The sequence below is a fragment of the Pipistrellus kuhlii genome, unplaced genomic scaffold (assembly GCF_014108245.1).
Source record: "Pipistrellus kuhlii isolate mPipKuh1 unplaced genomic scaffold, mPipKuh1.p scaffold_m20_p_16, whole genome shotgun sequence".
Classification (NCBI taxonomy): Eukaryota; Metazoa; Chordata; class Mammalia; order Chiroptera; family Vespertilionidae; genus Pipistrellus; species Pipistrellus kuhlii.
This window is the reverse complement of record NW_023425471.1, coordinates 25029800-25055360: the sequence shown is the minus strand read 5'-3', so window position 1 is coordinate 25055360 and position 25561 is coordinate 25029800. Positions and strand designations below refer to the sequence as shown.

The 25561-nt window shown below is 35.9% G+C and overlaps 1 protein-coding gene across 1 annotated transcript in view; it reads left to right on the top strand.

The window, feature by feature from the left end:
• Nucleotides 1–25561, top strand: part of GPR174 (G protein-coupled receptor 174) — a 37483-nt gene that overhangs the window by 5552 nt on the left and 6370 nt on the right. Inside the window, exon 2 of the mRNA XM_036439843.2 lies at nt 5961–6053. The gene's annotated coding sequence lies outside the window, so the exon portion shown is untranslated. The remainder of the gene's footprint in view (nt 1–5960; nt 6054–25561) is intronic.

Sequence of the window (25561 nt, the reverse complement as noted above, 5' to 3'; positions counted from 1 at the left end):
ATGAAATTTGATTAAGCAAAGCACCAAGACATTTTGCAATATTCAAAGATAACAGTGCTATTTCTCAGAATTCAAAACTATGTCATGGGTCATATTTGACATAGAAGTACTTGTTAATAACCATTTTGGTTCTCAGTTAAAGTTGTACTAATTAAACATTAAGAAAATGTCATCTGTGTGCCTAATTCTTTCCTGGGGAATTACTCATGAAATTTAAAGCTGCATAATCTCTTGGAATCAGTACATTTGAAAAAAATTTTGACATGTTCCAATAGGGAAAATATATTACTTTTTATTACCCTGGGTTGTAAGTTACTCTCTTACTGGAACTTGGGCCAAACATATATAATCAGAGTAAAAACCTCGCTTAAACCAAGAATATGGCCATGATGGTTAATCATGCTGACTCCTCCCCAGATGCTGTGGGATCTCCAATATGTGTGTTACTTTAATATAGTGGATAGAGAGGTAATATTTTCCCCATCTTTTTATTGTGGCATTACATTTGAGAAATTGTTAGAAATATTTTAAATACATATCTAATACTGGCTATAACTTTGATTTTGAGTTTCCTTATATTGAAAGATAATAATGATTCCTATTTATTGTGCACTGATGAAATACTAAGCATTCAGTAAGATCTCTTATATTTTGATAATAATTATATTTAATTTCCCCTGTTTTATAGAGGATAGATGAAGAGATCATTGTTAAGGAACTTAACTTTCACAAAGTTGTATAACTAACTGCCTTAGTTGACTTTCAAACTCAGTTCTGTTGGTTGCCAAAGATCTTTCCATGATGCCAAGCTATCTCTATATGATAAAGCCATATTTCACTACTTTAACCTTTTCCATTTGAGAACCAGGAGAATTTATAACAGAGAGAATCAGCATACAATTATTTAAAAATAAGTTTTATTTTTACTTGATTTAGGGTGGGTGACTTAGGAAAGAAAATGGTGATAAAACACATAAAATAAGGAATAAAGTGGATAAAAAGGGGAATCATAGAAAGAATAAATTAAACATTTTAATTCTCTTTAACCAGTATTTATAGTATGTTTACTATTTTTTTTCAGCGCAGAATGGATAATAATATGAGTTATATAAGGTATAGCTCTATCCCGCATGGAGCTTATTACTTGGAGAGGATAAAGTAGAACATATTAAATCTGACTATAAAGTAGGGATTTAGAAATATGTGTTGATAACTTAACATATTTTGCCTTAAACAGAGAGTTGCCATGACCACACTAAATTGATGTGTTGCAAAAGGAATATCACATTAGACATTTGGAAAAAGAAAGGTTTTTATACCTAATATAATCTATGTTATGCTAAGATTAGAGTAAAGGTTCTGAATTCCACATGTAAGGCTTTATCACAGACCAAAACAGAATATGTGATTTAGATGTACGTTAAAATCAACACAAGGCAAGTATACAAAGAAATTCCCCTACATAGGTCTGGGGAAATAAATTGATGTATATGTCAACTTATATACTTGTCAACTGGCCTCCTACTGTACTCTATATTGGCTATATAGTGTCAGAATTGGAGGGAGAATTATTATATTTTTCACATACACAATGTTACACACCAAACATAAGCGTGTAGAGCTATATTCATATTTATGATTAATTTTTCCTTAAGACCAAGAACTTGAGATATGGAATTCCCATCCCAGGTTCAGAGTGAAATCCATGACTACATTGCAAAGATAATTAACTGCAATTTAACTCTCATACTTAAGTTTAGCTAACCCCATGGTTGGCAAACTGTGGCTCACGAACCACATGTGGCTTTTTGGCCCCTTGAGTGTGGCTCTTCCACAAAATACCATGGCCTGGGCTAATGTATTTTGAAGAAGTGGCATTAGAATAAGTTTAAGTTTTTAAAAATTTGCTCTCAAAATAAATTTCAATCATTGTACTGTTGATATCTGGCTCTGTTGTTAATGAGTTTGCCAACCACTGAGTTAACCCAAACAGCTACAGAAATAGGGGTTAAAAATGAAAGCAAACACAGGAACAAAGTTTTAGCATAATTTATCTCCTGGTAATGCTGGTTACTCTCACATCCTCCTGCTCTCTGCAATCTTCCCACCCCATGTCTATGCTTTCTTATCTGAGAGAAAATAGATGAAGGGCTTTATGACATCCATTTCTTAACTCTTTTTGAAATCATACTTTTAATAGGCATGGTCACAGGCTTGAGCTTCAAATTATGCTTCTCTAATACTGGCTAGGGGTATTAACCTGAACAAGGCAGTAAGCCTCCTCATTGTTCAGTTTCTTTAGTCATATGATTGAGGGTATCTCTCCTTCAAGGGAATGGATAACCATACTAATGCCTCATAGGTACTTTGCATTCTTTTGGTCAGAGCTCCTCTGTACAATTTGCAAAATACTATCTGTAATTGGACTGAAATCACACTTGGAAAATTAAGTTGCATCTACCAGATTTCCTTCAGTACTAGTATATGGAGGCATTATTCTTGATCAAGCTTGCAGCTTAAATGCATAAGGCTTTCAGCTGAATACATGAGAAATGTAAGAATGAATTTTATGAACTAAAAAAATCACTATCTTTAGAAATGCCATATGTAATGTTCCAACCTTATTAAGGTTTGTATCCTAAATATATGGCAGCTTTCTTTTTAAAAAAATATATTTTATTGATTTTTTACAGAGAGGAAGAGAGAGAGATAGAGAGTTAGGAACATCGAAGAGAGAGAATCATCAATCAGCTACCTCTTGCACATCCCACACTGGGGATATGCCCGCAACCAAGGCACATGCCCTTGACCGGAATCGAACCTGGGACCTTTCAGTCCGCAGGCCGATGCTCTATCCACTCAGCCAAACCGGTTTTGGCTATTTGGCAGCTTTCTATAGAGCTTAGCATTTGACTTTATTCAATTTAGCGATTGATTTTACTCATTTCTCTCTTGCTTTGTGTGTTGTGTCCCTGATGTTGGTCTACAGGTTTTTAGGAGACAGAGCATGCTGTTTGTTTGTCTGATTGTTTTAATCTCCAGCAACATCCAACATAGTGACTTGGTTTACAACAAGACATTGCTCATCTCATAACTTCATTTATTTTTCCTATATTGATTATTTAGAAAATTGTAGCAGCAGGAAAGGGGTTTCAAAGAAAAAAATAACATTTGTCCTATTTTAGTTATTTTCTCTTAGTCCTTCATGCCAGTGGAAATTGATATCCATGTGCCTCTGTTTCTGTATGTAAGGAGAGATAGGGAAGAGGCATATATAGGTGTTGATTTTTTTCTGCACATAGAAAAACCATTGGCTTCCATACACTTAGTAACATAAGTAAGGCTTAATTCAAATGGTGTAACTATAGGTGGAAAGAGAAATATCCACACACATATTATAAAATGTGTAGTTGGGAGGAAGTGTGATGTGGATAAGGGAACACAAGCTTTTGAATTAAAAATTAGACTCTAATACACTCTGCCATTAACTAGCTATGTACCTCAGGATGAATTCCTTACTTTCTCTAGTCCTTAGTTAACTTGTTTGCAAAGACCTAAACATTAAAAGAGATTGAAACATTATAAAACATCCCATAGAATAATTATCTATGTCAACTTTGTGCTCGTCAATGAAAACAGCGTTTTGCTCTAGGAACTCAATAAGTATGCTCTGACTGAACTTGTCCATGTGTAGGCTGATGAGCAGGGTTCAGTGTATGATATGAGGAATCCAACCTATTTAAAACATCTCCCCTAATTTCCTCCTTTCTTCTTCGTCTGCAATTAGTTTCCATTAATTTTTAAGATAAGGCTCCTGAGAAAAGGCCTACACACTCTCTTTGAAGATCCTGGATAAAATCTTTCACTTCTCTGTCACTAATGCATTAGCTTAAATCTATTTATTAAATAGCAGTGGTTTTGAACTTGAAAGTAGATACATTGGCCCTAAGGAATGTTTTGATAGGAACATGACAGGAACAAATCTGTACCTACCAGGAAGTGGCATCTGAGACTGGGGGTCTTAAACTGGATATAGAAACTAGGCAGTTATTTTTGTGGTGTGAGAACTCTTTATAAGACCTGAGTTGATAAATCATTGGAAATGAAAGGTAGTATTTCTTCATATCTTTTCCACATTTTATATAGCAGTGGGCTTATCTACCAGTTCAAACTTTCTACTACTTAGACTATTAGAATTCAAAGGAATCTGAGGTATAAATTAGTACAACTTCATTTTTTCAGATGAAAGACTGAAGCTTAGTGCTATAACAGACATGCCCAAGATAACACCATTAATTAGTGATAAAGTCAAGACTAGAAGCTTATGTCTCTGACTAGTACTCTTTCCCCGTATTCCCACTTTCTATCAGCTTTCTACCATGTGGCCTGTCTTGGGAGATGAAACAAAATGCAAGTAAAACAGAATCACTTTAGTATATATGGCTATTCTAGAAAAAATTGATTAAATGACCCCTAAACCAAAACCTAATTTTTGATATCGTGCCTAACTCTTGTCCATAAAATATAATAAATGAAATGATGTAGAGATTGTTGAAAGGACTAGCTTGAAGCAAATTTGCTTAGACTGTTAAGTTGGTTGCCTGCCTTCTATTTAATTGTCATCTCTTCCCTTTTATATAATTCCCTGTAAACTGTTATGATAAACTCTGGCTTTTCAGATAATTTTACTATGTTTCACCAACTCAGATTGCCCCCCTCAAGGTTCCTATATTTCCCCACTTTTACCAAGTAAAATGTATCTCATTTTGTATTTCCTCCCCCCGATTTTCTATGGTGAAAAATAGCTTATATAATTTATTGCAGTTGGTGGATTAATATAAAAATCCTTCTTGTAAAATTTTCATTTTATTAGAATTTTGTGCACCCTCTCCAATCTGGGACCCCTTCAGGGATGTCCTATTGCCCATTTAGGCTCCATCTCAGTAGGATTGGGCCTAAACAGGCAGTCAGACATCCCTATCACAATCTAGGACTGCTGGGTCCCAACTGCTCACCTGTCTGCCTTCCTGATTGCCCCTAACTGCTTCTGCCTGCCAGGCTGATCACCTCCTAACCACTCCCCTGCCAGCCTGTATGCCCCTAACTGCCCTCCCCTGCAGGCCTGGTCACCCCTAACTGCCTTGCCCTGTAGTCCTGGTCCCCTCCAACTGCCCTCCCCTGCTGGCCATCTTGTTGTGGCCATCTTGTGTTCACATGGGGATCAGCCATCTTTGACCACATGAGGGCAGCCATCTTGTGTTTTGGAGTGATGGTCAATTTTCATATTTCTCTTTTATTAGATAGGATTATTAGAGATAAGGTCAAGCCTTGATAAGAGATAATTTGATAAAGTGGAGCAGAGAGAAGTGGGATATGATATTTGATGCCCCTAAATAACCCCACATAGGAAGCCATCTACAAACATTGCAAAGGTACCTACCTATAAAGCAGTTTTGTGTAGAAGATAATTTACCTCATAGCACTAGCTTTGCTGACATTCAGTAGTCAAATGGATCTCCCTTCATGTACATTCACAAACCAATGAAAGAGTTGCAGTCGTGAGACCTCAGAAAGGCTCCCCAACTGAGAAAAAAAAAAGTCTATTGACTGCCCTTCAATTGTACTGTGAGTTTGACTAGAAGCTGCAGGGTTTTTCTAAGATAAGTCATCATACTTAAGAGCTCCTTTTGAGCAGTCAGTGGCTTGTTAACCTTGCCACTGACATTACTACCTTCTCTCACCCTTTTCAAGGCTGCAAATTAAAAGAAATATGTCAAATGGTAAAGGAATTCCCACTCACTCTACTTTGCTACTACTAAGGGCTAAGTAATTCTCTTCATACTCTCTTTTGCCAATGGTAATACATTTTGAGGGTCTCAGCTTCCACCCGTTGCAATTTCAAAGCCCTCTGTGAAAATCTTTAATCTGCAATTGTTCACAGTTCTTCTATGTTCTTTCAGTCATGAATAAATTAATCCAGCCAGGTTTGCCATGGCTTCTTCAGGAGACCCTATTGCTCGGACTAAGGAGTTCCACCAGCACTGGAGAAAACAGTAGGTACTCAAATATGATCTTGACTTCTGTTTTCATATCATCTGTGAAAGAGTAGTCTTTCATTCTGTGGGCGCTGGGCAAAGACAGAGACCTCACTAGTTACCTGTCACAAATTTGTTTGTCCACTGGAAAGATTACCGGTTAATGGGCAGGTGTTCAAAGTACAATACATTAATATAATCCTATAGAACATGGAAGCTTGTGGTTTCTGGAGTATTTAGTAAAATACAATATTTTAAAAATAGTGTCCTACAAGTTATATTGAAACCTGAGGGAGAAGTAAAAAATGTCATATTGATCTTGTCTGTATTTATTACTTTGATATTATGACTATCATGGATTTGCATTAATTATGATTAAAAAACATTGCACTAAAATATTTGTATCTTTATTACTGAGTGTTTTAGCAACTCCTTAAATTTTGTGTCACTCACCTTATCCAATCCTCTATTCCCATTTTGAAACTAAGTCTATGTACATATTACACAAATGATTTCAATGTTAATCTTTTAACATATATAAATCTCAGCACATATTGGCCACTCTCATCATACAGTAGAGAATAATGTATGTGTGTGTGTGTGTGTGTGTGTGTGTGTGTGTGTGTGTGTGTGTTTTGAGGAAGTAGATGGCATTGCTGAGAAGGAAGGCTATAGTAGTTATAGTTGAATCACATGGATTTTAGGCAAGTGTCTATTCACGGATTAGTAATCTAAAAATTCAATGAGTCTTAAGACACCATCTAAGGACAAATTTGAAGATGTAGATTTTTAGAAAAGGAATTATTCGTTAAATTTGTTTTTGGCTCCTTTTCATGGGTGCTTATTCTTAGGATAACTGTATTACTGTAACACCATTTCAGATATCTAAATATTGAAAGGGGATTTGTCTAATATTTAAGCTCAGTTTAAAAAATCATGAGCAAAATAACTGCATAGATCACTTAAATATGAAGAAAATAGTCACATTCAGTTATATCTCTAATGAAGACGTCAGGATTTTAATAATATAATTCCTTATAGTACAGTACTCTGTGTATGTTAATACAGAGTGTGCATGCTTAACTTAAATATATAAAATCCCAGGGACCAAAAGGCAGAACTACCGGTTGACTAGTTGCTATGATGTGCACTGACCACCAGAGATTAGACTCTCAATACAGGAGCTTCCCCTTGGTGGTCAGGGTGGGTCCACAGCCGCTTGATCAACTGGGATGAGCAGTGCTCCCACAGGGGGCCAATCCCAGCAGGACACACCCTCACCAGTGCACGAATCTGTGTACTGGGTCTCTAGTTTTATATAAGAGTTTATGTATATCTGGAAGCCAAATTGAAGCTACTCCATCTTTTCTTTCTACTTGAATTCTTCCATAAAAAGGAAAAGAGCTTCTGTTCAAGACCACTTGAAATATTTATTCCAAGATGTAATCAAGATAAGTATATTAGGAGAGCTCAGTGAAAAAAGGAGAAAAAAATCAGGCACCTATTTGAAGCATACCATGATTATAACACTCCTAAATTAATGATTAATACTCGGTGGAGTAGCCTACAGAACTAATAGCATACTTCTATTGTCAAAAGTAATTATGGGTTGGCTCAAGTAAAGAACTATACCTCTAAGGTATTAACAAATTAAAGTGCTGATTGAACCTGAATCCCTCTTGTGATACAAAATTCAAATTAACTAGAGGAAATTCAAATGCATTTTAATTTATTATTAATTGTTAAAGTTTCTAATCATTATACAAACTCAGGCTTAAGAGAATGAGAAATACACAACCACTACTACTAACAAACAAACAAAAAGACAAAACAAATAATAACAATAAATATATTTCATTAATAAGGATAAAAATATACCTATGCAATTTGAATTATGTCCTCCTGGAAATATTGGTTGCAATCATTTTCTGGGGGCCAGAATTTATGTATGCATATAATTGTTTTACACTATTTAAAATGATAAGAATTTATTCATTTTAATTAGTACAATTATATAACACTAGCAAAACTTAGAAATGTTAACTTATTAAATACTCATAGAGGTAGACACTGTTATCTCATTTTGCAAATGAGGTTGTTTAGATAGAGAATCTTTTTATTTAATTTCAATTAAAGTTGACACTCAATATTATTTTATATTAGTTCCAGGTGTACAGCATAGTGCTTAAAGAGTTATATAATTTACAAAGTAAGACCCCCCAATAATTTAAGTACCCACTTGGCAAAATGCATAGTTATTATAATATCATTGACTATATTTCCTAAGCTAAACTTTATATCTCCATGACTGTTTTTTTAAATATGTTTTTATTGATTTTTTTTTTTTTAGAGAGAGAGAAAGGGTGATGGAGAGAGAAATAGAAACATTAATGAGAGAGAATCATTGATTGGCTGCCTCTTGAATGCCCCCTACTGAGGATGGAGCCTGCAACCTGGGTATGTGCACTGACCAGGAATGGAACCTGCTACTTCTCAGTGCATGATATGACACTCAAGCACACTGGCTGTGTCCCATGACTATTTTGTAACTACCAATTTGTACCAAGTAGCTTGCTCAAGTCACACCAGCAGTCAGTGGCAAAGACTGGCTGCAGAGGCCATACTTTTGCCAAATACAAATGAGGCCTAATTATTTATACAATATTTGCATAGAATTGCATAATTATATATGCATGTAAATGGGAACATGTATATATCATTAAATACTAGGGCTATTTAAAAATCAGAGTAAAATAACAAAATATTAAAGCTAAAAGAGTCCTTAAAGGTTAGTTGGTTTAACCTACATATTTAAAAGGAGAAATGAGTGCCTAGAGAAATTGACTTGCACAACATCACAAGACAGTCAATGAGAGAGTTGGAAGATTTCGATTTCTTACTCTCAATCTAGTGGTTTCGTTACACTAAATTGCCTTTGCTAAGACTATTTTAAATAAATACACCAATATTTATATTTTCTAGTAAATTTTACCTCCAATGATCACTTTCCAAATATATTTGCTTACCCTAGTGATGCTGTATTTCACCAAATGTTCTCATAACTTTTTCTTTGGAGTTATCTTTGATATGGACTTGAGCTTACTATGAAAAATGAGTCTTTTTTAAAAAGAAAAATGAGTCAATACAGTATGGTCTTACCTTAACATACCTTGCTTTTGAACACAAATTATATTTTTATTTTCTTATTGAATTTATTGGGGTGAAAATGTCTAATGAAATTATGCAGGTTTCAGGTGTACAATTCTACAATACATTTTCTGGATATTGTGTGTTTACCCCTTCCACCACCATTTATCCATTTATTCTTCATCCTTAACTTCATTGTTCAGTCTTGGTTCTAAACGACATTTGATTATATCCCAAAATATTTAACTACCCTTAAAATAAAAAAGATTTGGCCCTGGCTACTGTGACTCAGCTGTTAGAGCACTGGCCTGTGCACTGAGCAGTTGAGGGTTCCATTGCCAGTCAAGAGCACATACCTAGTTTGCAGAACTTTGCGGGAGGCAACCATCTCTCTCTCTCTCTCTCTCTCTCTCTCTCTCTCTCTCTCTCTCTCTCTCTCTCTCTCTCTCTTAAAAATGTATGGAAAAAATATCTTTGGATGAGGATTAACAATAACAACAATAATAAACCACACAAAGATTTCTCACCATGGAGACTATTGTGGAGTATATGATGCAGGCTATAAAGTAGAATTTTAAAAGAGAATTGCAAAATTTTTCTGAATAGTAGGAATATAATTGAAATAAGCTTGTAGCCTTTCAAAGTGACAGCTTTGCCCTAGCCAGTTTGGCTCAGTGGATAGATCATCAGAGTGGATTGAAGGGTCCCAGATTTTATTCCAGGGCACATACCTCAGTTTCAGGCTCCTCCCTGGCCCAGGCTCTGGTCGGGGGCTCATGCAGGAGTCAATCAATTGATATGTTTCTTTCAGATCGATATTTCACTCTTCCACTCTCTCTTAAAAAAATCAATGGGAGAAAATATCCCTGGGTGAGGATTTAAAGAAAATTAATAAAATTAAAAAAAAACGCATCAAAGTGACAGCTTAGAGAAGGCAAACTCAGTTGGATGCTTTCTTTCTAATAAGTTTATTTTTTTTAAAATATTATCACTATGAGGAATCCCGTGTTCTAAACTTTCAACCCACTGATGGAGTTCAGGCAGATGATATGTACTAGTGTGTGTGTGTGTGTGTGTGAGAGAGAGAGAGAGAGAGAGAGATGTTGTGTTTCTTGGATGACTTTTCCAAGATATAAAGGTTCCAAATAAAGAATACCATTCATTCTCCCAAGCAAAGGAGATTCTTTGGGGTAATGAATACCTTGGTGTGGTATGTAGGATACGTTGATGGCATAGTCTGTTGGAGAGGTTGTGAGAGTAATTAAGAAAATCAGATAGAGTGGGACTAAACAAAAAATAATGTAGATCAGAACAATGTTACAATGAAGGTTATATGAAACAAGTAGTAGTCTAAATTGGAGGCAGAGAAGATAATCAGGGGCAGGGGAGACTTTGGGGCAACAAGAGCACAATGAAGTGAGCAAATGAAGTTTTATTGAATTGTACATTTGAAACCTGTATGGTTGGTGAAGCAATAAAAATAAAACTTTTTTATTTTTATAAAAAATATAAAATAAAACTCAATTAAAAATAAAACTTTAAGTTATTAGTGATATATATGGTAGTCTTAATATTGGGAAAGAAGGGGAAAAAAAGTTTCTCAGTTTTAGATAAATTTGCCCTTAAGAATACTAGCCTTTTGTTTTAACCTTCTTAAAATGTCATCTGTGAACCTTGTCTAAATAAATGATAGATTACATATATATTTTTGCAACTATATTTACTGAAATATTGGCCTATAGTTTTATTCATTTTTAAAATATGATTTTATTGATTTTAGAGAGAAAAAAGAGAGTGAGAAATAGAAAGATCAATGATGAGAGAAAATCATCGATGGGCTGGCTCATGCACATCTCCCACTAGGACTGAGCCCTCAACCTGGGAATCAAACCATTACCTCCTGATTCCTAGGTTGATGCTCAAACACTGAACCACACTAGCTTGGATTATTTATTTATTTATTTGTGTTCAGTCTTTGTCTGGCATGGATATCAGAATAACACTGGCTTGCTGATATGAGTTGAGCAGTGTTCTCTCATCTATTTTCTGACAGGTTGTAAGGAATTGATATTAATTCTTTAAAAGTTTGATAAAATATTTTATTAGTAATATGGTTCTTAAAATGATTTATCTTATATTGGGTTAGTGGTGGTAGTTTAGGCTTTTAATGATATGGGTCCACTTCTTCCAAGATATTAAATTTATGTATAGTGATATTTCTAATGTTTTCTTATTATTCTTTATTGTTATAATCTTTTTTTGTGATATCCTTTGTTTCATTTCAGACATTGCTGATTTTTATTTCTTTTTTCTTTCTTTGTCTGCCATGCTTGAGATTTGCCAATTGTATTAAACTTTGAAAAAGAACAACAAACCAAATTTTGATTTATTGATTTGCTCCATTGTTTTTCTCTTTTCAATTTATTTTGTTTTTATCTATATTATTTACTACTTTCCATTTGCTTAAGTTTAGTTCACTCTTCTTCTAATTTTTTGAAGTGGGGATGTAGATATTTGGTTTTAAACTTTTCTACTATAAAGATGTAATGCTATATATTTAGAAACACCATTTTCTTTAGCCTTTAAAACAATGCATTTAAGGGAAAGTAATTATTTATAATAATAAAAGCTTAGGTAGTCCTCATGCCCTTGTGCAACACCTTCACATTATCGCAAGATAGCTGCCACAAGATGGCCACCCTCATGTTGTCACAGATGGTCGCCACAAGATGGCCACCACAAGATGGCTATCACAAGAAGGCTGCCAAAAGATAGCCAGCAGGAGAAAACAGTTGGGGGCAATCAGGCCAGCAGGGGAGCAGTTAAGCATCAATCAGGCTGGCAGGGGAGCAGTTAGGGGGTATTCAGGCTGGTAGGCAGAATCGGTTAGGGGCAATCAAGAAGGCAGGCAGGTGAGCAGTTAGGAGCCAGCAGTCCTGGATTGTGAGAGGGGTGTCCAACTGCCCGTTTAGGCCCCATGCAGGATCAGGCCTAAACAGGCAGTTGAACATCCCCCTAAGGGTCTGAGATTGGAGAGGGTACAGGCCAGGCTAAGGGACTCCCCCGCCCCATGCATGAATTTAATGCACCAGGCCTCTAGTAAAGAAATAAATAACAAACTTATGCTTAAATTATGTCTAAGCTCACCCTGAGCCAAATTAATTTCCAAGGCTTAAAGACGTCCAAAAGTCCAGCTCTGCTCTCTGAGTAGATAATGACATAGTGAGGTAAGCTCTTGGCTTATGTCAGAAATAAAAGTGAGCAAAGCAGGTAAATTTAATAGGAAAAAATATATATTTTTACAACTGCACATTTGGGAGACCAGTGCCTGTTCAATATACTTTCAGGTACTTGCTGTGTTCTCTGGTTATGTAGGGGAAGGACTTGTCATTTCCTGCCATAAAAGGCAGCAGGCTGTGGTAGAGAAAGTAAAAATAGCACCACATTGCCACAAAGAAGTGTGTTGTGCTCCATTTGTGTGTGTGTGTGTGTGTGTGTGTTGGGAAGTTGAAACCTTTTTAAAACTGATTTTTATTTATACTTCTTTTTATCATACCATGTGGGTTCTTAAATGTATATTCTCAAGAGTTCAGGTTTTTTAAAAGGCAACAAGTGTGTTTTGAGTCTTGCTCTATGCCTTAGAGATCATAGATTGCAGATAAATATAGTTAATTTATAGTTGGGCAATTTTTAAAATGTCAAATGGACATTACGCATGTGGGAACCCACTGTTACAGTGAAGATGTGTTTTCTCTTTGTTTCTTCAATTTTATTCCCAAACACTTAAGTTAATATATGGTGATTATTTGAGGGTAACCGTTGAAGAAATTCTAATTAGTTCAATGAATGGCATTCAGAGCACTTATTTTATTCATTGGCAGGTTATCAATAAGGAAGAGCAAATTTTCCTGTTGAGAAAATAGATAATTTTATAAAGAAAAATAGTTACAATTCTCAGTAATAAAAATGGGAAGTTATTTAAAAAGTAGCCTCTGCAATCTCCAAATGCTTTTCAGTGACCAATATAAATAATTAAAACAATAGTAGAAATTACTAAATATGTGTTTAGATTTATAACAAGGAATATTTAAATGACAAACTGCAAAAATTACACAGAACTGGAAAATTTTAAGAATGGTTCTGAAGATATGCTGGGAGATTTGTACTAACTATTTAACAGATATTTCCTAAATGTCTGCTAATAAATATCTATTTAATATAGGTCTGTTCTAAGTTTTGTGAGAGATACATAGATGATTAAGACAAAGTTCCTACTCTCAAGGAGCTTATACTAGTAATCTAATGGATATATAGATGACTATGCCATCAGACAGGATGAAACACATTAGGCAACAGGAGAGATATAAGCAATATGCTGTGGGAAGTCTAATGAAAGAAAGGTAATTTTAAATTGAGTGACTCAAGGAAGACTTGGAGGAAGGTATGAGATCCTTAAAAATCCATTTTTTCAAGAATTTTCCTATCAAAGTGGCAAGGTAGGAATGAGGGACCAGGACACAAAAACATGCAGGTTAAAACAAACAAACAGCCAAAACCGGTTTGGCTCAGAGGTAGAGCGTCGGTCTGCAGATTGAAAGGTCCCAGGTTCGATTCCAGTCAAGGGCATGTACATTGGTTGCGGGCACATCCCCAGTAGGGGGTGTGCAAGAGGCAGCTGATCGATGGCTCTCTCTCATCGATGTTTCTAACTCTCTATCTCTCTCCCTTCCTCTCTGTAAAAAATCAATAAAATATATTTTTAAAAAAACAAAAAAACACACAAACAAACAAACAAACAACAACAACAACAAAGAGAGATTGCCCAGTCAGCATGACTCAGTGATTGAGAGTCAAGGAGGTCAAGATTCAATTCCCATACAGGGCACATACTCTGGTGGTTTCAGGCTCTATCCCCAATGTGATGTATGCATGAGACAGCTGATCAAAGATTCTCTCTTATTATTGGTTTCTCTCCCTCTCCCTCTCCTTTCCTCTCTGAAATCAATAAAAAATATATTAAAAACAAAAACTCAGAGACATCAAGGTAAATGATATATTCAAGGATAGCCTGGCAGTGTGGAAGCCTAGAGCATTTTGAAAAGTATAATTTGAGATCTGGCTAGAAAGAAAAAATGGAGCTTTGAATGTTAGTTTTCAGGTCATCATAATGTGGACACTTGGAGGATTTTTCACAAGTGCCTGATATGTTTTAAACTATATCTGATAAAGATATCTGCAGAAATATGGTAGTGTAAAATAAAAAGAAAAGTTATGCTATTTAACACAAAAAAGGAAGTAGGGCTATTACTCATGTCAAAATGTTGCAAATAGAGATAAATATGAATTTTGTTCCTCCGGAAATATTACTGGGTATTACTGATACTGTGCTAGAAAGGCATGAAAATTTTGCATTTGCCAGATGATATTTTTTGTTTGCTTCTCTATTTATTTTAACTATAAGTTGCCACTCTGTCCTTTGAGTCAACCCAAAGTAGAAGCTCTTAGTATTTCTCTAAAATAATTTGCAAAAGATTTTGGGCAAAAAGGGATGTTTTGACCTTTATACATACTTTCCAACTCACACTATACATTGCAAAAAAGGAAAGAAAAAACAAAACCATATATATTTTTTCTGCTTTTTATTTTATTTTATAATATTATTGAAAGTATTACATATGCCCCCAATGACCTCTACCAGCTTGCCCCTGGCCCACAGCCCAGGTCTTCACCCTTCTATTTTCCTTGTCCATTGGTTATGCTTATATGTATGCAAATGCTCTTTGGTTGATCTCTACTCACCTACCTACCCACCTACCCCACCAAACCTCCCTTGCCTTCCCTCTGAGGTTTAACAGTCTGTTCAATGCTTCTATATCTCTGGATCTATTTTGATCATCAGTTTATTTGGTTCATTAGATTCAGGATATGAGTGAGATCATGTGATATTTATCTTTCTCTGATTGGCTTATTTTGCTCAGCATACTACTCTCCAGGTCTATTCATACTGTTGCAAATTATAAGAGCTCTTTCTTTTTTATTGCCACATACTATTCCATTATGTAAATGTACCATAGTTTGTTTTTGTTTTTGACTTTTTATCTATTCATCTGCTGATGGGCACTTAGGCTGTTTCCAAATCTTAGCTATTATAAATTGTGTGGCTATGAACATAGGGGTACATACATTATTTCTGATTGGTGTTTCTGATTTCTTGGGATCTATTCCTAGAAGTGGGATCACAGAGTCAAATGGAAGTTCCATTATTAATTTTTTGAGAAAACTTCATACTGTTTTCCACAGTGGCTGTACCACTCTGAATTCCCATCAGCAGTGAACTGTGGTTCCTTTTCTCTACAACCTGGCCAACACTTGTCATTGGTTGATTTGTTGTTGATAGCCATTCTGATAGGTGTGAGGTGATATCTCATTGTAGCTTTGATTTGCATCTCTTAGATGATTAGTGAAGTGACTTTGAGCATTTTTTTATATGCCTCTTGGCTTTCTATATATCCACTTTGGAGAAGTGTGTATTTATGTCCTTTGCCCATTTTTAAATTGGATTGTTTGTCTTATGTTAAGTTGTATAATCTCCTTATATATTTTGGAGATTATCCCCTTATCAGATGTATCATTGGCAAATATGTTATACCATGTGGTGAGCTCTCTTGTTATTTTTATGATGATTTATTTTTCAGTGCAGAAGCTTTTTATTTTTATGTAGTTCTACTTGTTTATTTTCTCCTTAGTTTCCATTGTCCTAGGAGATGTATTGGTAAACATATTGCCAATATATTTGAGATTTTGGTACCTATGGTTTCCTCTAGGACTTCTATGATTTCACTTCTTACATTTAAATCTTTTATCCATTCTGAGTTCATTCTTGTGTGTGCTGTAAATTTGTGCTAATTTTCATTATTTTGCATGTCTAATTTTCAGAACACCACTTATTGAAGAGACTGACTTTACCACAATATATAACTCTGCCTCCTTTGTCAAATATTTATTGAGTGTAGTGGCTTGGGTCAATTTCTGGGTTCTCTATTCTGTTTCATTGCTCTATATGCATGTTCATGTGCCATTACTAGGTTGTTTTGAGTACAGTGGCTTTGTAATATAACTTGATATCTGGTATTGTGATTTATCCAACTTTGTTCTTCCTTTTCAAGATTGCTGCAACTATTTGGGTTCTTTTTTTAGTCCCATATAAATTTTTGGAGTGTTTATTCTAGGTCTGTGAAATATGCCATTGGTATTTTAATGGGGAGTGTATTCAATCTATAGATCGTGTTGGGTAGCTTGGACATTTTAATGATTTTACCAATATTTGAACATGGTATATTCTTCCATCTTTTAATACCTTCCTCTATCTCTTTTTTCAATGTCCTGTTGTTTTCTGAGTACAGGTCTTTTTACTTCCTTGGTCAAGTTTATTCCTAAGTATCATAATTTTTTGTTGTTGCAAAGGTGAATGGGATTTTTTTTTTAGTTTCTCTTTCTGAGAGCTCACTATTGGTGTATTGTGGGGCATGGCTACAGTGTTTTGAACAGGTTCAAGCCTTGGACTGATGAGAGGGCACAATCCTCTGTGGCCACATGCAAGTCCCAGTTTGGAGGGCAGAGCCCTCCCAGCACAGTTATAGCCAACAGCTATAGTTGTAAGCTTGAATCTATGGTCCAAACACATGGCCCTATGTGCCTAAATGATATAGGCTGCAAGTAAACAAAGGTAGGTCAGGTGCATGTAATTGGGTAGGATAGAAACTCAGGAGAATCTTGTAAACATCTTGACCATGTCCTTACTTTGCCTTGTGGAATCTAGCTATAAAATAAAGAGACGGCTTGTAGTCCATTAGTGCTGCTGTGTCTCCATCAAGGAAGCAGTGTTCCACTGAGTCCCAGCTTCCCTTCTCTTGTCTTTCTTTTCCAATCCTTTCATCGCCCCCACTTGGTTTCACCCTTGGCTGTGCTGGCATGGCACAGTGTATAAAAATGCTATGGATTTCTAGGTATTAATTTTGTATCCTACTATGTTTCTGCATTCATCTATTAAATCTAGTAGTATTTTTTTTTTGGTAGAGTCTTTAGGGTTTTCTATGTACTGTATCATGTAATCTGCCAACAATGAGAGTTTTACTTTCTCCTTTCCAAATTGGATGCCTTTTATTTCTTTTTTATCTGTTCACTGTGGCCAGAACTTCCAGAACCATGTTGACAATACTAGTAGTGGTGAAAGAAGGCATCCCTGTCTTGTTCCTGTCCTTAGGGTAAATGCTTTTAGTTTTTGCCCATTGAGTATGATGTTGTCCATAGATTTGTCATATATGGCCTTTAGTATATTGAAGTCTGTTCACGCTCTTCCACTTTGCTGAGAGTTTATCAAAAAGGCATGTTGGATTTTGTAAAATGCTTTCTCTGCATTGGTTGATATGATCATGTAATTTTTTTGTCTTGCATAATGTTTATGTGCTGTATCACATTTATTGATTTATAAATATTGTATCAGCCTTGCATCTAATAAATTCTACTTTGTCCTGATGCATGATCTTTTAAATGTATGGTTGGATCCTGTTAGCTAAAATTTTGTTGAGATTATATCGTCTATGTTTACCATGGATATTGGTGTGTAGTTCTCTTTCCTTGTTATGTCCTTATCTGGTTTTACAATTAGAATGATGCTGGTCTCATAGAGCTTGGAAGTGTTCTTTTCTCTTGAATTTTTGGGGATAGTTTGAGAAGTAGAGGTAGTTCTTCTTTGAATATTTGATAAAACTGCCCTGTGAATTTGTCTTGACTGGGGCTTTTGTTTGCTGGGAGTTTATTATTATTATTGCTTCAATTTCATCTGCAGTTGTCAGCCTAATCATGTTTTTTTTTTTCCTGATTCTTCCTGATTGAGTTTTGGAAAGTTGTATTTTTGTGGGAATATGCCCATTTTGACTAGGTTGGCAAGTTTGTTGGAATAGAGTCATTCATAATATTTTATTACAATTCTTTGTAATTCTGTGGGGTCAATTGTAACTTCACCTTTTTTTATTCTGATTTTGTTTATTTTTTTCCCCATGAGCCTGGCTAGAGGACCATCAATCTTGTTTATCCTTTCAAAGAATCAGATCTTGGTTTTGTTGATCTTTTGTATTTTTTTAATCTCTATGTAATTTATTTCCACTCAGATTTTTATTATTTTATACCTTCTACTTGTTCTGGGCCTTTCTTGTTGTTTTCTATCTAATTCTTTAAGTTGTAGTGTTGGATAGTTATTGCCAGTTTTTATGTTTTTTTGAGGTAGGGCGGTAGTGCTATGAACTTGCTTCTCAGGACTGTTTTCACTGTGTCTCATAGGTTTTGTTTGTTGTGTGTTAATTTTAATTTTTTTCCAGACTGCTTTTTATTTCTTCTTTGACCTCCTTGGTAAGATATATATATATATATATATATATATATATATATATATATATATATATGCCTATAAAATATAAAGTTGGGCTTCTATTTTTCTGAGGGAGCTGGCACTACTATAACGCAGCTTCCTCCTCTACCTCTGGTCTGTGGACCCTCTCAAACCCATGTCCTCATTGTTCCTACCAGTCTCCAGTTGTTTTCTAGCCTACCTTTTTATAGATTGTCTCCTCAGATGTTCTTAATTTGTTAATTCCAGTTGGATGTTCTCCGATTTAGTTGTAATTCTAGTCTATCCCTGGTATGGACAAGGTGCAAGATATGTCTGCCTATTCAGTCACCATTTTTTCTCTATATATATATTATTCTCAAACCCAAAGAACAAGATCACACAAGATTGGTGTGTCCAGTCCTCCTTTTTATATCCTAATATAGAATTGTATTACTATTCACTTTAGTGAAATAAAGTCATCAAAAATGAACTAAATATTGCAAATGTCACTCACTAAAAAATTACTTTATTTAGTAACAGAACCCTATTCAGTGAACACAAGTATGCAAAATTCCAATCAAATATTGCATCAAGCTCCAAATACATGATGCCAGGTTTGCATCAAGTTCCAGAGACTTACATGATATCAGGTTTGACTTGAGATTATGTCTATGTTCCTTCAGTATATTTCAAGTCTGTTAAAGGAGAGTAAACTTTCCAGGTATTTGAGAATCTAGTACCTAAAATATTGGGGTGGGAAGAAGAAAGAATTTCTTATGAAAGAGTTTCATCAGACTCAATTTTCACCACCTTTTTCAATCAGTATATTTGATGTCATCTTATAGATATATGACCATAGTTCTGATGAAAACCTACAATATAATTTGATGTTTCATATCTAGGGCATCTTTATTCCAGATTTTGGCCTGCATTCTGGCATGAGTACAGTAGATTTGGCATTAGAGTCTTTGAGGGTAGTCTAGGACTCTCCCCCTGTTTCATCCCTGTAATCCTCCTTTTGGAGACAGACGCAAGGAAAAAAATACCTATCCCTCTAACACTTTACAATTATAATTCTTTTCTAAAATATGGTGGCTTACAAAAGAAGGGGAGTGTATTTAAAATTATGTGCCACATTATCTGCTTCCATCTAAGCCAGGAGGATATACCTGTCATAGAGTTTCCATCAGTAGTAGAATATTAGTCAATAAATCCGTCAGTCAACTTCATTTTTTTTTTTTAGACCAAGAAACACTGATGTGAGAAACATTGATCAGTAGCTTCTCATACATGCCCCAACCATGCATAGAACCTACAACCTACGTATGTGCCCTGACTGGGACTCAAATAAACAATATTTTGTGCATGGAACAATGCTCCAACCAATTGAGCCACACAGCCAGGGCAGTCATGTTCATTTTTGGATGAGATTTCAGTGTCAATAACCAGAAAGATACCCCTCATAGTCAAGAGTTTTCAGAAGACTCAATTTGCTTCTACTAGTCAGGAGGGTTGAAATGCTGGAATTAGAAGTATAGGACCACAGTAATGGTCCCTGATATGTGGTCACTCCTTGAACAGTGACTCAAGGACTTGGGAGGCTTATATTTTTAAGTGAGAGACAAAGCAAACTCTGCCTAATTTATCAGATCACCTTCCCAAGCACAGAAAAAATGGTAGAAGATTGAGAAGTAACCAACCAGAATCATGTTTGGTTGGAGTAACAGATAAGCCATGCAGCAAAGAACCAGAAAACAAGACAGGTCCAGTAAAAACAAAACTGTGATTAAGGGTGATTCTATTCAATCACCTGGCATAGCAGTGTTCAGTGCCTTATACCCCACTCCCATGCCTATATCAAATCCTGATCTAAAGACAGAATCTGTTATGTGTTAATTAAAGCCTAAGAATGATATTCCCAATATTAGACTAATTGCTTTGCTCTTAGAATATAAAATATTCTAATGGCATTTTTGGAGTAATTATTGAAAGTTCCATGAGTAGTTTTATGGTAATCATTAGGTGCTAAACAATTCTTTTTACAACTTGCATTTTAATGTTTAAAATCTTAAATTTTCAATCATTTTCCATTCTACTGAGAGGTATTTGCATTACTTTTTTAAAACAAAATACTATAGATTTTGGGTAATATAGTGTGGAGAAAATTACCCTAAAATATAAGTAAAACACAAGTAACTATGGCAGGTAGAATATTTCTTTTTCTTAAAGGAGAGCTTTTTGGCAACCTTTGAAATATATAGCACATTAAGTAGCTGCCTACACCAAAAATCAAGAACACTGAGGTGAGGCCCCAGAGGTTGGTTTAATTTTCCAATCCACTCTTGCTGTTTTTATAAGAGTCTATAAGGTTGGTTTCGATTTCCACTTTTTCAGCTTATTAATCTTATGAAACAGTAGATAAGACATACTTTCAAAGAAAAATGAATGCAAGGAAAGGACTTGAAAACTGTGAAAAGGGCCAGAATGATCCGCTTATCTTAGGCTTAGTTTATTTTATGTAACCTTAGAAGTTTATAACATCCCTAAAAACCTTTTTTATTTTCCAAATGCTCTTGTCTGTTATAAGAAAAACTGAGGAAAATTCCCACAGCTATGTCATCACTGAGAACAGGAAATATTATGTGCAGTTTTTTTCTATTGTGACATAATTTATGGTATTCTCATCACATCTACAAAGTGAAAGTACTTAAAATTTAATGTATAAAATGGATCTTTGTAATAAGGTGACTTGTGTTTTAGATGAAAAGTTCAGATACACATACCCAGAGTGATAAAAAATGGAGTCACTGACAGCCAGATATTTGGCTACATATAATTTTAAATTGTGTGCTATCAAAAGTGATCTGCTACTTTCTCTAACATTTTAACTATCTACACTAATAAAAGGGAAACATGCAAATTGACCATAACTCTGCTACACCCACCAGCTAATCAGGAGTGATTATGCAAATTAACCCAACAAAGATGGCAGTGGCCACAGAGCTGAAGGAGCAAGAGGCTTGGGTTGCCCCCAGCAATGGAGGAATCCAAGCTTCCTGCATGACCTGGCCAGCCTTGGCCTCCACTAAAAGCTACAAAGTTTCAATTACAGAAGATAAATAAATCCCAGATACCTGCTTCTGGCTGGCCCTGGCCTCTGCTCAAGGAGGCACTGAAAAAAAAAAAAAAAAAAAAAAAAAAAAAAGAAAGAGAAAAAGGAAGTGCTGGGAGCCTGGATAATCGAGGAGTGTGGCCAGCCTGAAAACAGCCCTCAGCTCATCACCCAGGCTGGCCACACTCTCATAGTGTGAGGGTCCCCACTGGGAGGCTTGGCCATCCTGAAAACAGTCCTCAGCCCTTCACCCAGGCTGGCCAGGCAACCCAGTCGGGACCCCCCACTCCATGGGGGTGTGTCCAGCCTGCAAACCACCAAGGCTGCTAGAGACCCAGCTGGTCCTCTTAAAAGGCCGGCACCATGACCTGAACTTATAAGGTCCCATTTCTTTTGAGCTCCAGCACTAGGGCAAGGCTCTGGAGAACACAGACACATACTAAGAGGAACTGGACTGTCTGGCATGGGGCAGAAACTCAGGGGCAGCTTTCTCCCAGGCAGAGATGCTCACAGGGATCATTGTTCCTGGTGAAAGAAATAGAGTTACAAGTCCAGGATGCATGAGAGCCCCAAACAAGAGAAACCCAAAAAGGACCACAGCAAGACACAACATAATTAGAATGCCCTATGCTGGGACCTCAGGGATGACTGGTAGGCCTTTCTGTTTGCTCCACCCTGGTGATTCCCTAAGACCTCACATCATCAAATTTATAACTTCTCTCAAGCTGTGTGCAGTGGATTCCCATTGAATGCTGGATGGACCAAGTCCTCAAAAAGGTGGTAAAGGCATGTCTACTATAAGCAGGCCTATTGCCAGCTTTTAGTTTGGTTAATATAGCTACAATTGGAAATATGTTTTATTGAATTTATGTGAAGAAGCATATTGTTACTTATTAAGAATGGCTAAATTTTGGAAAAACAGATAGGGAGAGAAATATATAATTTATGAAATTGCTTTTAAAATGCTTCCTTGTATCTGAAAAACTAAAAGTTTAAGAATTAGTAATACTTTTAATAAAATTTACAAAAATTATATAATTATTCATTTAGTTCTATAATAAAATTATTTCTTTTGATTTTTCCTGCTGGTATTTCTATAAACTCAGATACTTTATAGAGTAATGCAAATGATATGGAATCTTGTCCTTTTTGTAAAACACAATATTCCATAATATTATAACTTATAATAATTAGTTATAAATGAAAACATATAATCTATTTAATATGTGTATATAAATATAATATAATTATCATTTTCTTATTTGACAGAACTTCCCATATACCTTAAGTATAAAATTTCCTTCATAAGGAGTGAAGGTAAATTTTAAAATTTAAACCCTGGGAAGGTAGTCAAATATATTATACTAGAGGCCCATCATGAAGATTCCTGCAATAGGCCTTCCTTCCCCTGGCTGCCAGAACCTGTTCTCCTATGGCACCTGGAACCCAGGCCTTCGCACCAGCCAGAGCCTTCAATCTTTGCTCCATTGGGAGCGCTGCTCCCATTAGCTCCCTCAGCCCCCCCCCACCACCTCATAGCAGGTGTCCTGCCCCACCAGGCCACTCCATGCCTACATGCTTGCAGCCCAGAGACCCAGAGCAGCTTGGGCATGGGGCCACCATCATCTTTGCCAGGTCAATTTGCATACTCACTCCTGATTGGCTGGTGTGTGTTGTGAAGTAACAGTCAATTTGCATATTTATATTTTATTAGTATATATTATTATATATTAGTAGTACTAAACAGTATTAAGTATTTATTTATTTAAATTAAGTTTCTGATTAATATAACATAATTATTTTAATGCATATATAGTATGTATGTATGGAATCTTTTCTTCTTAGGCAAATACAGGAAAAACTTTTTTCCCCTTTACTTTTAGAAATAAGCTTATTTTTCTAATGGTAATTATTCTTACATTCCTAAGAAGTATAACAGAAATAACATGACCTTGAAAACTCTTAGGAGGCTGGAGAAAGGGTGGGTATGTATGTGGGGAGATATCAGGTCCTGGGGTTTGTTCCCAGGACTGCAGCAACTCTCGGGCCTCTAATGGCTTTAGTGTAAAAGTACTATTTTTTTTCTCTTTATAAGGAGAGTGCTCCTCCCCGGCAACACACTGCTGCTGCTTATGCAGACTATTCCAGGGCACTTCTGTATGTCCAGCCCTATAGGATAAATACTTGGGGGGTTTAAATAATTGTTTCCCATATTTTTCTCTTTTTGAGTAGACTAATGATATGAAATCTTGTATGTAAGAAGAGATCTTAAAAATAGAAGAAAAAAAAACCACAGTAAATAAATGAGTACTCACAAAAGAATGGACTGCAACATTAGGCTTAGATCTTATTTCACACTAACCCAGTACAGTAAATGGATTCTGAGTGGCATAAAGTCTAAATAGTAGAGACAGAGGATTCCCTATATTTATAAAACGGTGAAGTGCAAACTAAGTCCCCTAAAGATAAGAGAACAAGTAAATGTTATTAATCAGTAACCTAGTTACCTTACATACAGATAAGAACTTCTATTAGCTAAGAGTTTCTAGTGGCTGATGTCTTGAGAGGTAGAGCAGGAAGGACCCCAAGATTAAGAGTTCTTGGAAGCTCCTGGGAAGTTCCTGTAATCCTTGCTATGTGTCCAGCCTGTTACAAGTAGCTGGGGTCTCTAGTAAAGTGAAATATGCCCTATTTTTTAAACAAATTAAATCAAACAACAAAGACACACACACACACACACACACACAAAACACACAATTAACAGAGACACTCTACATACAGTATTTATAGGGTTCACAACCTACAGACAAGATTTAATAAATCAGAGTCCTTTCTACAGATCTTTCAGAAGATGTCTTATAGTGCCCGGGACTTAAAGCTAGAATGTGGCCCAGAGGGCTCCTGGGTGTGGTGTCCAGTGAACACCCATAAACAGCCTATTGTTCACAGATTTTATCATATTCTGCTCTTCATAATAGATATTGACTGGAATCTAGAGTTGTTTTGGCCAAAATCTGTCAGTCCCAAGGAGTCATGTGATAATTTTCAGACAAAGCATTAAGGAGTCCTTTTGTAAATTGACTGTTAGCTCTATTTTTTTTAACACTTTTCCTTATTTCTATAAAGGTATTAAAGAAGAATGGTTCATAAACTCTATTACCTTGTTGATCTTGTATAACGGGCAAGCTAAAAGCTCTGCTTCTAACATGGTGGATGTAGTTGATGAGCCTTGCCACACTAGAGGCAGAAGATCAGGAAATATTTCCTCCAGTGGCAGGGCTTTGGGTGTTACAGGCTCCACAGGCTCTGCTTCAGGAGGAGGGGGTGATAGTAAATCCTCCTGTTGCTCTGAAGGCTTTTGATCTTCAATATGAAGTGGGCATAGTGCAGCTCAAACAAGAGCCCACATACTTAATGATGATAAGGGCACTCGTTTTCCCTGGGCCTGATTTCTCTTTAAATTCCTGCCCACTTGTTCCCAGAAATTAAGGTCTAACATTCCAGCATCAGGGAACCAAAGATTATAAATTATAACAATTTTTAATAAGCTTTATAGTTATTCTATAACAGAGGCACCACCTGCTTTTAATAACTGTTTCAACACTGTGATATATTGCTGCTGTTCCGTGGACAACTGTTGTCCCATTATGAAACCTTAACTGAGAAAGAACTCCCTTGAACTTGGGAATCCCAAGCAGGCTCCAATGATTTACTATGCAGTTACTTTCATAAATATTTCCTGATCCTTTTTTCTTCCTCTTCATTTTTGAGAGTTCCAACGCATTTCATTGCATTCCTGGCTTTCTCACACAGGGCACCAGCTATCAGGACTGACCAGCAGACCCTGAGCAACAGATAAATAGATTACTCTGATACATG